The sequence below is a fragment of the Schistocerca americana genome, chromosome 1 (assembly GCF_021461395.2).
Source record: "Schistocerca americana isolate TAMUIC-IGC-003095 chromosome 1, iqSchAmer2.1, whole genome shotgun sequence".
NCBI lineage: Eukaryota > Metazoa > Arthropoda > Insecta > Orthoptera > Acrididae > Schistocerca > Schistocerca americana.
This window is the reverse complement of record NC_060119.1, coordinates 1,187,228,670-1,187,241,173: the sequence shown is the minus strand read 5'-3', so window position 1 is coordinate 1,187,241,173 and position 12,504 is coordinate 1,187,228,670. Positions and strand designations below refer to the sequence as shown.

At 44.8% G+C, this 12,504-nt stretch overlaps 1 non-coding gene across 1 annotated transcript; it reads left to right on the top strand.

Moving 5' to 3' along the window:
* The first annotated feature begins 12,176 nt into the window (after positions 1-12,176).
* On the top strand, positions 12,177-12,251 carry Trnat-ugu. The gene has a single exon. It is a non-coding gene; the product is annotated as a tRNA-Thr (tRNA).
* Positions 12,252-12,504: the final 253 nt, after the last annotated feature.

The window sequence follows — 12,504 nt, the reverse complement described above, 5'->3', positions numbered from 1 at the left end:
AATGACATTGAACTGTGAAAAATCCGACCAAACAACAGGAATTCCGTGATAATATTCCAAATGAAAATACAAGACCACCGATTGTCGATACGATTAGAAGATACATCAACCATTTGAAGTACAAGGAAGCCCCAGGTGAAGATGGCCTCACAGCACACGTTCTTAACAAAAGCTCTTCTGGGCATAGCCGGCAGGGGTGGCCGAGCGGTTCTAGGCGCTACAGTCTGGAACCGCGCGACCGCTACGGTCGCAGGTTCGAATCCTGCCTCGGGCATGGATGTGTGTGATGTCTTTAGGTTAGTTAGGTTTGAGTAGTTCTAAGTTCTAGGGGACTGATGACCTCAGCAGTTAAGTCCCATAGTGCTCAGAGTCATTTGAACCCTTTTTTTTTTTTCCTTCTGGGCATATTTAATCCTCAGTCATATAAACAAATTGGAGACTACACAGCTGGATTTTGAAGTAGAATATCCCGTCTGGAGTATATTCTAAACCTTAACCGAAATCGTGGTTTTTGGATATTTGCTACACTAAGTAGCGAGAGGGTACAACTGTTTGGACTTTGGTCTCGCACTCAGCGAAACAAAGTAATTTAAATATAACACTGTTTCTTTAAATAATTTTGTGCGGATACTGGAATGGTTCCCTTATAAATGTTGAGACCTGTTTTGTTTCGTACTGAGTTTCTGCCCCGTATCCAGTGTGTGTGCTTTCGGCCAGTAAAAATCTTATATTTATTCTTCCTGTTCTTCCCTCTCGTACAGTTCGTCAAGTCCGACGCTCCAGTCTGTGCTATTCCGGTACCACTGTATTGATTTTGAAATAACCTTTCAGTCGGCATCAATAATTCTGGCGTAAATTGCTTTTCAGTGTTTACAGTGTGCTGCTGCGTACAAACCAGGGGTGGTAATTTCGTTCCGTCTGGTGGTATGTTTATGTTTTCATCACCTCCTTCTTCTGCCTTTAGTACTGCATACACTGTGTCTCGAACTGTTCCACGTAACAAGCACCTAATGTGCTTGAAACAGGAAAGTTTCACGTGTATACGTAATGTCCTGCTAAAAGTTTGTTTTGAAAGCCACGAGAAGTTCTTCTTGGTACTAATAATTGAGAAATACATGTTGCAAATTTTGACACATGAGCGCAGCAAACTTTAGAAAGAATTCGCGGTATTACGACTACCTAAGTAACGCACCAACGAATTTTCTGATTGGTCGTATTATCGAAGCCACAACAAGATTTATACACCTCGTCATTGTGCCTGTATGACTCTTTTCATATCGGCTTTTAAAACTCGTAATGTGTAGATCTTTATTTTACTAGGCTCCCAGCAATTACATATCACCCTTAACGTATCCCCATAAAACTGCACGTAGATTTACAACAATTTTAATCACTGTAGCTGCTTTCCGAATTAGCGACTCAATGTTTAAGAGCACTCTCAGGAACAAAAGAATTGGAGGTCGATCTCCGATGTGCTAAGATCCCTATCCGTCACTAATCACTTTTTTTAATTCTGGCAGTGTTTTTAACGTGAAAAATGTCGAGTTGCACAGTGGTTTGGAGTGTGCATTGAACTATAGTCCTCCTGTAACTGGGATTTTGAACGTCGAAGGAAGACAAAGGCGTGAAACCTTCAACATGATTATGCTTAGTAAGGCACTTTGGTGTTCGAACCAAACTTAGGACTGAAGACAGCTTCTGCTATTTTTTTTCGCCTTTCCAATCGCTGTGGACTCGTTTTAAGCTGTTTTCCTATACGCCTCTGTACCAGAATTTCACATATTTTCTCATGATTGTGGTGCGTTATTCAATCTCGCGTTGTCCTGCTCACCACAATATCTGGGATTTGTGAATGAAATGGATGTATTACTTGATTTTACTTCAGCGCATCGAATGTTAAAAATTTTATGAAATTAAATTAAATATTTGCATGTGTGTATTTAGCTGTTGATTTGTGTTATAATCTCCGAAAGGGAGCATCACAATGTCGTATATTGAGGGAAGGAATATTTCGATCACTCGTATATCTCGACGGCGTGTGTCTGTGTAACTGATGAAAAACTTCGATTCTCTTGTTACGAGACATGTCCAGAAAGTAAGAGTAGTGAACCTCCTCCGCTCAAAGGGCTGTGTCGTCTACAAAGTTGGCACTATAACGTTCTGCTGCCGAGTTGTTGGCAGTAGAATCCACACTTGTTGAGTGAATGTCCAGAATGCCGCCAGGTGCGTCGTGAGGAGCGTAATCCGCTTTCCTCTTTCAAATGCAAACGTACCGTTCCAGATTTTTAACGAATCGGGATTTTTAACGAAACCGGAGCTGTTCATGGGACTGGCGTGATGAACCGTACTAACGTGTAGAAGAGCTGTCGCGAGTTTAAGGGTTGGGTTGTTTTAGGGAAGGAGACCAGACAGCGAGGTCATCGGTCTCATCGGAGTAGGGAAGGATGGGGAAGGAAGTCGGCCGCGCCCTTTCAGAGGAACCATCCCGGCATTTGCCTGGAGTGATTTAGGGAAATCACGGAAAAGCTAAATCAGGATGGCCGGACGCGGGATTGAACCGTCGTCCTCCCGAGTTTAAGGCTTCCAGTACGAATGTTCTTGCTAATCAAAGGACTGAGAGACCCTCCATCACGACCGATAAAATGGTAAACTAGATCTAAGGAATGAGTAGTGGTGACAGTCGAATAACAGTGGACGCGATAAACTCATTGCTTCCAGAAATCGCCTGATCTTTTCAGCGTGGAACCAACACTGAAAGAAAATTTATTTTCGAAAACTGTGTGTGAGGTGGGTACAAAACAGCTCACAACAGAACTGCGTCTTCACGGGAATTCTCGAGCGCTTCGAACTGAAACAACTCCTGGATTCCACTGCGACTGTCAGCAACCAAACGTCGGTCACGTAGTACACCCCAGAGACGAAAAGACAATTAACGGAGTAGTTCATCCCCATTTACCATCATCGTCTCAGCCCGATAAATCATGACCTCTGTCTCTATGGCTAGTAAAGGTTTCTCCTCATTGAAATTTTGCACCAGGGGGAAATAACTAATGATCCGAGATTCTGTGAAACCTTAACAGACTTCGGAGCGCGATATAGGACAAAAGAAGGGAAATGTTAACGAAGAGACTGTGCATGCCGCATGGCAATGCGGATCAGAAAAATGGCTCTGAGCACTATGCGACTTAACTTCTGAGGTCATCAGTCGCCTAGAACGTAGAACTAATTAAACCTAACTAACCTAAAGACATCACACACATCCATGCCCGAGGTAGGATTCGAACCTGCGACAGTAGCGGCCGCTCGGTTCCAGACTGTAGCGCCTAGAACCGCACGGCCACTCCGCCCGGCTATGCGGATCAGAGCCAACCGCACAAAGCAACTCTTGGATTGATTCGGTTGGGATATTGTCAACCAGCCCACTCGCAACCCAGACCTGGCACATCTCTGAAGTTGTTTATTGTTGGCAAGACGATGAAGTCCAGAGTACCGTCAAACAATGGTCCAGAGAGGTGTCGGAAAGCTCACAGAGTACTATGAGAATAAAGGTAACGTCAAAGAGTGGTCAGATGTACAACTGAAAATTTGTAAATTTTTCAGTTTTTAAATAACTGAGTGCTCTAAATGTCCGGACATTGCCCTTAAGAATCTACATTCGCACAATGCTTTAAATACTTTACATTGTTTCTGAGGACTTCTAGCACACTGGAGTGTCTTTCAACTGCCCACACGAATTACCAAGCATTTTCTGCACCGAGCGAGGTGGCGCAGTGGTTGGCACACTGGACTCGCATTCGGGAGGTCGACAGTTGAATCCCTCTCCAGCCATCCTGATTTAGGTTTTCCGTGATTTCCCTAAATCGTTTCAGGCAAATGCCGGGATGGTTCCTTTGAAAGGGCACGGCCGATTTCCTTCCCTATCCTTCCCTAACCCGAGCTTGCACTCCGTCTCTAATGACCTCGTTGTCGACGGGACGTTAAACACTAACCACCACCACCACCACCGCATCTTCTGCGCCACTTCCAAATCTGCAACAATGTGTTGTGTAGGTGGACAGAGTCCGCTCTACTTACTTTTGTAATATTAGTCCTGGAGAGCGCTGTAAGCTCCTTATCAGCACGTGTTTCAGAGAGTCGTGAATAATTCATTGCCTTCTTGCAGACGACTGGTCCGGACGTGTTTTCACTTACTGTGTATTATGCAGTACCTGCCATTACCGCTAATTTAAACATTCAGTGGTGGTAGTGTTTCCTCTGAGATACTGGCAACATCTCGCCGTATCCGTTGCTTCCTCCTCTCTTCCCCCCGCCTCCTATCCCCACCTCCTTCCCCCTCGACCACTGCTCCCGAGCTCAGGCGACCCCCTTTTCCGCCAGTGAGCAGCATGCAATTTCCAGACAGCAGTGAGTGGTTTAGATAAACAACTGCGTATAGCCCATGTATGCATTTTCTTGAAACTAGGCGTGGTTACGCATGTTTCCAGTGATGAACGATACGGACATCATACCTACCCGCAGTGCAATCTATGAATGAGGTAAAGTATATCGCCAGAATTTTAGTGAAGTAGTATTTTTAGTGTCAGTTGTTAAGTGTCACATTACAAAACCAAAGACCTGCAGTTCGATCACAGGTCGTTTTTATGATCTGTATGGCAACGCGGGATTAGCCGAGCGGTCTGAGGCGCTGCAGTCATGGACTGTGAGGCTGGTCCCGGCAGAGGTTCGAGTCCTCCTTCGGGCATTGGTGTGTGTCTTCGTCCTTAGGATAATTTAGGTTAAGTACTGTGTAAGCTTAGGGAATGATGAGCTTAGCAGTTAAGTCCCATAAGGTTTCACACACATTTGAACATTTTATGATCTGTATGCTTCCACCTTTCGCTCGGTATAATTCTGGCAATGGTTTGCTAGTATGAATAATGTCACGAGGCGTTACAATTCTATTTTGAAGAGTAGTTCCACATAGCAAGCTGGTGATTGGTAGCTCGTTCCTGAGGCCACAATTCCCCCTACGATGGAATTTTTGTATCTTGACTGTCTACGTCTAGAGTAGATCGCCTGCCCCGTATTTACCTAGAAGTAAGAGAACGCCCCGTATTTACCTACATGTAGGAAAACGCCTAAAAACCACATCCATACTGGCCGCTCACCGGCCCTCGTCGTTAATTTACGAGGCGGTAGGATGTGAGGAAGACTCAGCTCTCTCTATCCCAGGAGCGGCGCGTTAACGCGCTTGGTTATACGGACAGGTTAGCCTATTGACTATGTAAGGTGGCTATAATTTCGCATCTTACAAGAACTCATCCACATACACTGCCGTGATCTACAAACACAATTAGGTATCATGTGATAGCGTGAAAGGTGACGGAATGTCTTTATTATAAGAACGGCGTAATGAATGATTACCTATACTAGTAAATGTTGGAACGCCAGTGGAGGTGAAACAGCAGGCAGAACTCAAGCTCTGGGTGGAAGGCCCGCACAGGTGTTGGTCCTGCTTGAACACAGGAAGTAGCTAGGCGGACGTCGTGACACCTGAGCTCTGGACCACAGGGGGGTGACGGCCGGCCACTATTGTAGTAGGGGCTGGAAGGATAACTGGATAGTACTTTCGAACGCTGAAAATCTTGGACACAGATGAGTGGAACGAAGAAGCGGCACCTCGGAAACCACGCAGGCTTGGTTATTTCCAAGGATTTTTACTCAGAAGCTGAAACGTCCCCTTTGAACGATTTCAACACGACTGTCCTTAACCTGACACACAATATTTTTAGCGCAACGCAATCTGACTTTCAGAAATCCCTACAAAAGAATGGCCCTGACTAACATTAACCTATACCTTTCAGAAATCACTTACCTCACAAAAATCTTCATTACTCGAACTACTGCAGTACAGCGAGCGCCACTACTGCCAGCTAAATAAAAGATTCAAACTACGGAAGGCACTAACTACCGATAGGCATAGTTAGCAAATGAAAGATTTTAATAGAGAACAAACAATGTATTTACCTTAATAGTCATAATATATATATAGCAGTTCATGACAAATTACAAAACTCCGCCATCTCTCTCCCCACATCCACCACTGCTGGCGGCTCACCTCCAACTGCGCAACGCTACGCGCTGTTCACATCCAGCTGCCGCTGCCCAACACTACAATGGCAGACAACAATGCAAACTAGACACAGACTGCACACAGCACAGCGTGGCGTTACCAATAAAAAAACCTAAACAGCCTATTTACATAGCCCCCATGCTACCCACAAAAAAAAATTTACAAATAGTTTTGGGCAGTGGCCAATAATAATTTGATAAAATTTTCCATAATTACAATAACAAAGAAATCAAATGCACACACTTATTGATACAATGTTGGTCAAAAGCTAAAATTTTCTCACAGTCCATAAAAACAGTCCTAATCGTTCATCACAGTAAAATAGCAGTGTTTTTCTCAAAGTCTGAGCAGTAAAAGAAAATGCACATGGAAGTAATGGATTTCCATGCAGTTTTGAAGAAGTAGTGTTGTCCTTCCAACGGAAAGACAGTGCTGACTCTTGACATGCAGACAGGTAATGGGCCACAACAGAGCAAACCCACAGCAGAGTCAGTCGAAGTTTTGAAGAATATTGGTAGGTAGGTCATCACAGAGCAGACCCACTGTAGTCCTGGTAGAGATTACAGTATTGGTGGGTCACCAGAGGTGCAGACCCACTGCAGTCCTTGTAGAAATAATGGTATTTGTGGGCCATCAAAGATGCAGACTCACTGTAGTCCTTGTAGCAATAATGGTATTGGTGGGTCATCAAAGATACAGACTCACTGTAGTCCTTGTATAAATAATGGTATTGGTGGGTCATCAAATATGCAGACCCACTGTAGTCCTTGTAGAGATGGCCAGCAGCCATCTGTTGCGATCTGTTGCGACTGTGCAGGTGCACAATCACCATCGAAGAGTCTTGCGGATAATATAGCAAGTCCATAACCACCACTTGTGCACTCACAAAGTTTTTGGAATTGTCCTTAAGCCAGCAATGCTGTTATCCAGTCCCTTGCTGAATTATTAACACACGTGCAAACGCTAACAGTCCCAACTTGTCACATATTGTGCATATACTATGATCAACAGAAACGTGTGCAGTGAATATGAAACGTCCCCTTTGAACGATTTCTACACGACTGTCCTTAACCTGACACACAATATTTTCAGCGCAACGCAATCTGACTTTCAGAAATCCCTACAAAAGAATGGCCCTGACTAACATTAACCTATACCTTTCAGAAATCACTTACCTCACAAAAATCTTCATTACTCGAACTACTGCAGTACAGTGAGCGCCACTACTGCCAGCTAAATAAAAGATTCAAACTACGGAAGGCACTAACTACTGATAGGCATAGTTAGCAAATGAAAGATTTTAATAGAGAACAAACAATGTATTTACCTTAATAGTCATAATATATATAGCAGTTCATGACAAATTACAAAACTCCGCCATCTCTCGCCCCACATCCACCACTGCTGGCGGCTCACCTCCAACTGCGCAACGCTACGCGCTGTTCACATCCAGCTGCCGCTGCCCAACACTACAATGGCAGACAACAATGCAAACTAGACACAGACTGCACACAGCACAGCGTGGCGTTACCAATAAAAAAACCTAAACAGCCTACTTACAAAGCGTACCATTGTACAAATATAGGTTTTTCCTTGCAAACATTCCGCGCTGGACGACAAAAGACTAAAATATGGCTGGTCGGCGTTCGGAAGAATCTGTAGAGAGGAAGAATATTCCTTGGTTTCGGGCATATGATTCTTTTTCGGAATTACGAGGGTGGGGAGCCAAGCCTTGCTGGGAAGCCAGCTCTGGAAAGATGAGGTGTTCCGATGTGAGCGCCCGTGTGTGACGGTCGCTCGATATTAGCTTTGTTGGGACAGACGGACTTTCTGTCTTTGCTCTCAGGAGAGTTTGTAGTTAGAACGGTTAGGCACTGTACTGTTGCAAACTTAGACGTTTCTTCACCTCCAGGTAGGGAGTCGTTGTTGAGTACGCAGCGTTCAGTGATTGAGAGCACTTTTTCTGGCTACACTCACGTTGAGACGTTATCTGAACGCCGTCCTTGTGGCTGGGAGTTCGCGTTTCTCGTCTGGAGAACACAGAGAGGAGAAGACAGTATTAGAGTATATTAGTCAGAGGACCGCCTTCTGCCGTCCTAGTGTTTGAAAGAGTTTATTTGTGGCTGGAGTTCTTCCATCGTCGCAGACGAGTGCGAGAACCTGCACGCAGAGGCACATACGGTGATATCACAAATTGCTTCGGCTTATGAGGGCTATAAAGCTAAACAGCTGTGATCACGTTGGTTCATTTCCACTGAGGTTCCACACCACCTTAGATCATCTTTGAAAGTAGTGTCTTCTAGTGTTCGGTACGCAGATGATGTCAGTCATTTCGCGTTATTGATATTAGACTGTGCAGGCATAATAAGGGGCAGAGTTGGGCAATTGATTAGCAGTTTTACTTAGGAGATGTAAACTTTGTAGTGGAAGATTTTTTTTAATCTACAGTAAATATATAAACAGGAACAACGTTTATCTTGGAACTATATTGTTCATAGAACAAAGCTCTTCGCTTCACTGGAGTTGCAGAAAAGGCGGAAGGTGTTAGAGGAAGAGAAGGAGAGAGTCTTGGAGAGGATGTGAGATGGAAGAAAATCTTGAGTAGGGGAGAGGGGGAGGGCAACGACACCATGACATGATGAGGAAAAAAACCTGTTGGAATGGGAAGGATGGGTAGGTCTGTGGGATAGGGTGTGGAAAGCATGTAGATGTAAAGTTGAGGACATGAAGTGATGGTACAAGGATGAAACAGTAGGGTTGTTGGTGTCAAGATTGCGAGAAGTGCAGACGATATTGGTACAGGACAAGACTTGTCGGATTATAGATTTTTTGGTGGAGTGATGCAGTCCTTATGTTCGGCCGATAAGTAGTTTCGGTCTGCTATGTTTTTTCTGGATGGTTGCTCGATGCGGTTTCCGTGTTAGTTTAATTTCTGTATTTTAGTGTGTTAGCTCATCCGATAGGCCGGCCGCTGTGGCCGAGCGATTTGAGGAGCGATGCTGCTACAGTCGCAGGTTCGAATCCTGCCTCGGGCTTGGATGTGTGTGTCATGTCCTTCGGTTAGGTAGGTTTAAGTAGTTCTAAGTCTAGGGGACCGATGACCTCAGATGTTAAGTCCCATCCGAGAGGTTGGTGATGTAGACGCCGTGGAAGGCGTAAATTACATGTGGTTCTTTCTACAATTATTGGTTCTCTGGGAAGGATCGATTATGAAAAGCTCCTGTTTGCAACAAGAGGTAAATGGATAGAAACGGAATTGCAAGCATGATTAGGATTCCTGGAATGTGTGTTTTAGGGCTAGGCAAGCGGCATCTTCGGCGATGTGGAGGAGATAGGATTTAGGCATATCGGAAGTGCAGAAGATGTACAAGAGTGGAGAAAACGTAGAGCCCGGAGGCGCAGCTGCAATGGGCTGAAAACAATGGTTCAAATGGCTCTGAGCACTATGGGACTTAACATCTGAGGTCATCAGTCTCCTAGAACTTAGAACTACTTAAACCTAACTAACCTAAGGATATCACACACATCCATGCCCGAGGCAGAATTCGAACCTGCGACCGTAGCGGCCGCGCGGTACCAGACTGAAGCGCCTAGACCCGCTCGGCCTCAACGGCCGGCCAGTGGACTAATCCCTTTTCCTCTTCATCCTCATCTTTTCCTATCCCTTTTCCCACACTTGTGCTATTGCCTACCGATACCTCCAACTACTTCTCTCTTCTTGTCTACCTAAAACATACTCCGTCCCTTTGGATATTACTAATGTTTCACAACCGCCTGTCCCATTTAACTATAAGTTAAATGGGACGGGCGGTTGTGAAACATTAGTTGAGTTTACGAATATTTTAACTAAGTTCACTTCGAATTTGAGAATACCTACTGCGTCGGGTCGTTGAGTACAGTTTTGGAGGCTGATGTGACGGTCCTGCTGGCGGTCCTTCCGCCCTCTCGCGTCGCGTCGCAAGTGTCCGCTCAGATTGATCAGCGTATGTAGGCCAGCGCGGCTCCGCCTGCTCGTCTGCGCGCATGCGCAGCAGACGCAACGCATAAATCACTCTGGCCTTCTGAGGCGCTGCCTCCTGCTGTCACGTATCCAGGTCAGGCGGGTTGTAAACGTTTACCTCCGGCGACGTCATAACTCGGACTTTGCTGGAAAACGGTTCTTCCAGGGCACGTTGCGGGCCCAACTCAAAGTACCCGCTTCTATCCTTTAATATGTGCGTTATGTCCTCGTTTTGTAGCCCTTCAGCGCTGCATTTCTATGCGTCTCGTAAAATTCTTCTCACTTACACTCTCAACATCATCTACGAACGAAGGTCAAACCGTGTTCTCCAAGGCAATGAAAACCTTCCCGACATTTACCCATCCTACCAGTTGTAATTCCGCCCCATCCATCACACCTCATCGGGGCTATCTGTTCCCTTCCCGCTCCATCTTTCTCTACACCATTTCCCCTCCCTCCTCTTCTTTTCCTAGATCTTTTCTCACATGTATACTGTTGCCTACCGATACCTCCAACTACTTCTCTCTTCTTGTCTACCTTAGCACACACTCCGTCCCTTTGGATATTACCCTCCCGTCTCCCACACTTACGAGTACACCCACACCGCCCTACCATACTACAAGCCTCACCTTTATCCCTTCGACAACAATCATTTTTTTCTCAGGGCAGACCCTTCAGGCCTCAGTGACAATGCACTCCTTCATTTTTAACGGCCGGCCGGTGTGGCCGTGCGGTTCTAAGCGCTTCAGTTTGGAACCGCGTGACCGCTACGGTCGCAGGTTCGAATCCTGCCTCGGGCATGGATGTGTGTGATGTCCTTAGGTTAGTTAGGTTTAAGTAGTTCTAAGTTCTAGGGGACTGATGACCTTAAAAGTTAAGTCCCATATTGCTCAGAGCCATTTGAACCATTTTTCAACCATTTTTAACGTTACAGTTTTTACATGATGTTTTAAATGTATTTTAAATTTATTCTTATTATTTTACCTGCAAATAATAGATTTCAGCTATCAGTCGTCCGTTTTAAATATTATTGGCAGATCCAGATTTCAGCTAGAAACTAGCCATTCTCAATGCACTATCATTTTTTATCAATGCGTGTAATGCCTGTTGGTAGGGCTTCATCCACAGTTCATTGATCAAAAATGATAGTGCATTGAGAATGGCTAGATTCTAGCTGAAATCTGGATCTGCCAATAAAATTTAAAAAGGACGACTGACAGCTGAAACCTACTATTTACAAGGCAAATAACAGTTGCTGTGTGCAACAGCCTTTTGAAGGGAAGATAACCTGATCTTATTATTTTGTTTTAACTTGCACTTTTCCTGTTTTAAATTTTTTTTTCAAAAAGAGGAGGATAATCAAGTGTTCCTACATCTTCTTCTTGCAACGGGGGTTCCTACAGGTGCCACCTCATCCCGCATCGCTGTTGCCAAACCCCTCCAACTCGCCATTCTTCCTCATCCTCCTCCATTCCTCTTCTCTCCATCGCTTCTTGGATAGCACTTAGAAGTATTTTCCGTACTCTTCTTATTCTTCCAAGAAGTTGCAGAGAAAGTACTCCTGGGCCATCTGTCTACATCCATTCTTTTGATATCCCCAAATCGTCTTAAACTACCAATATCTGCCGAGGAAGACTAGATAACAATAAACAAAAGAACTTCGTCTGGGTTGCCCACCGTTTCATATTGCATACATAAACCAGCGATTCATTCGGTACTACCAGTCGTGTCTATTAGGATTTACTTATGTCAGAAGACATAAACCGTCCAAACTGATCAGTAATATAGGTTATTTACATCCACGGTAACTGTTCTTTCGGGAACAGATAATACCGTCATATATAGTTAAAAATATGGGTTCCCGGCCTTTGAACTTCTTGTGCGAACGCACACGCTATGCCCGAACTCGTACGGGACTTGGTAGATTAATCTGCCACGAGTAATGAGTATGATGGGCAAAAATCTATAGGCGCACTACGAATGTAGTGTTGTGGACATGTTGGGAATGTGGATCTCACGGGGAGCGTGCAAGGAATAAGTCCCTGCAGACGCACTATCCTCTGTGCCCGCGGTGGCTCAGATGGATAGAGCGTCTGCCATGTAAGCAGGAGATCCCGGGTTCGAGTCCCGGTCGGGGCGCACATTTTCAACATGTCCCCAATGAAGTGTATCAACGCCTGCTTGCAGCTAGGGGTCTATTTAATTATCATTTATTTACAGATAATAGTAAATAGATATAAAAATAATTTAATGTTTACAAAGTTGAGACAAAATGATAGTACAAAATGTAAAACGACCTCGCCCAGAATCAGCCAGCTTTCACTGCACATTTTCCGGTTGATTAGCCAGCCGTTGTGGCCGAGCGGTTGCAGGCGCTTCAGTCCGAAACCGC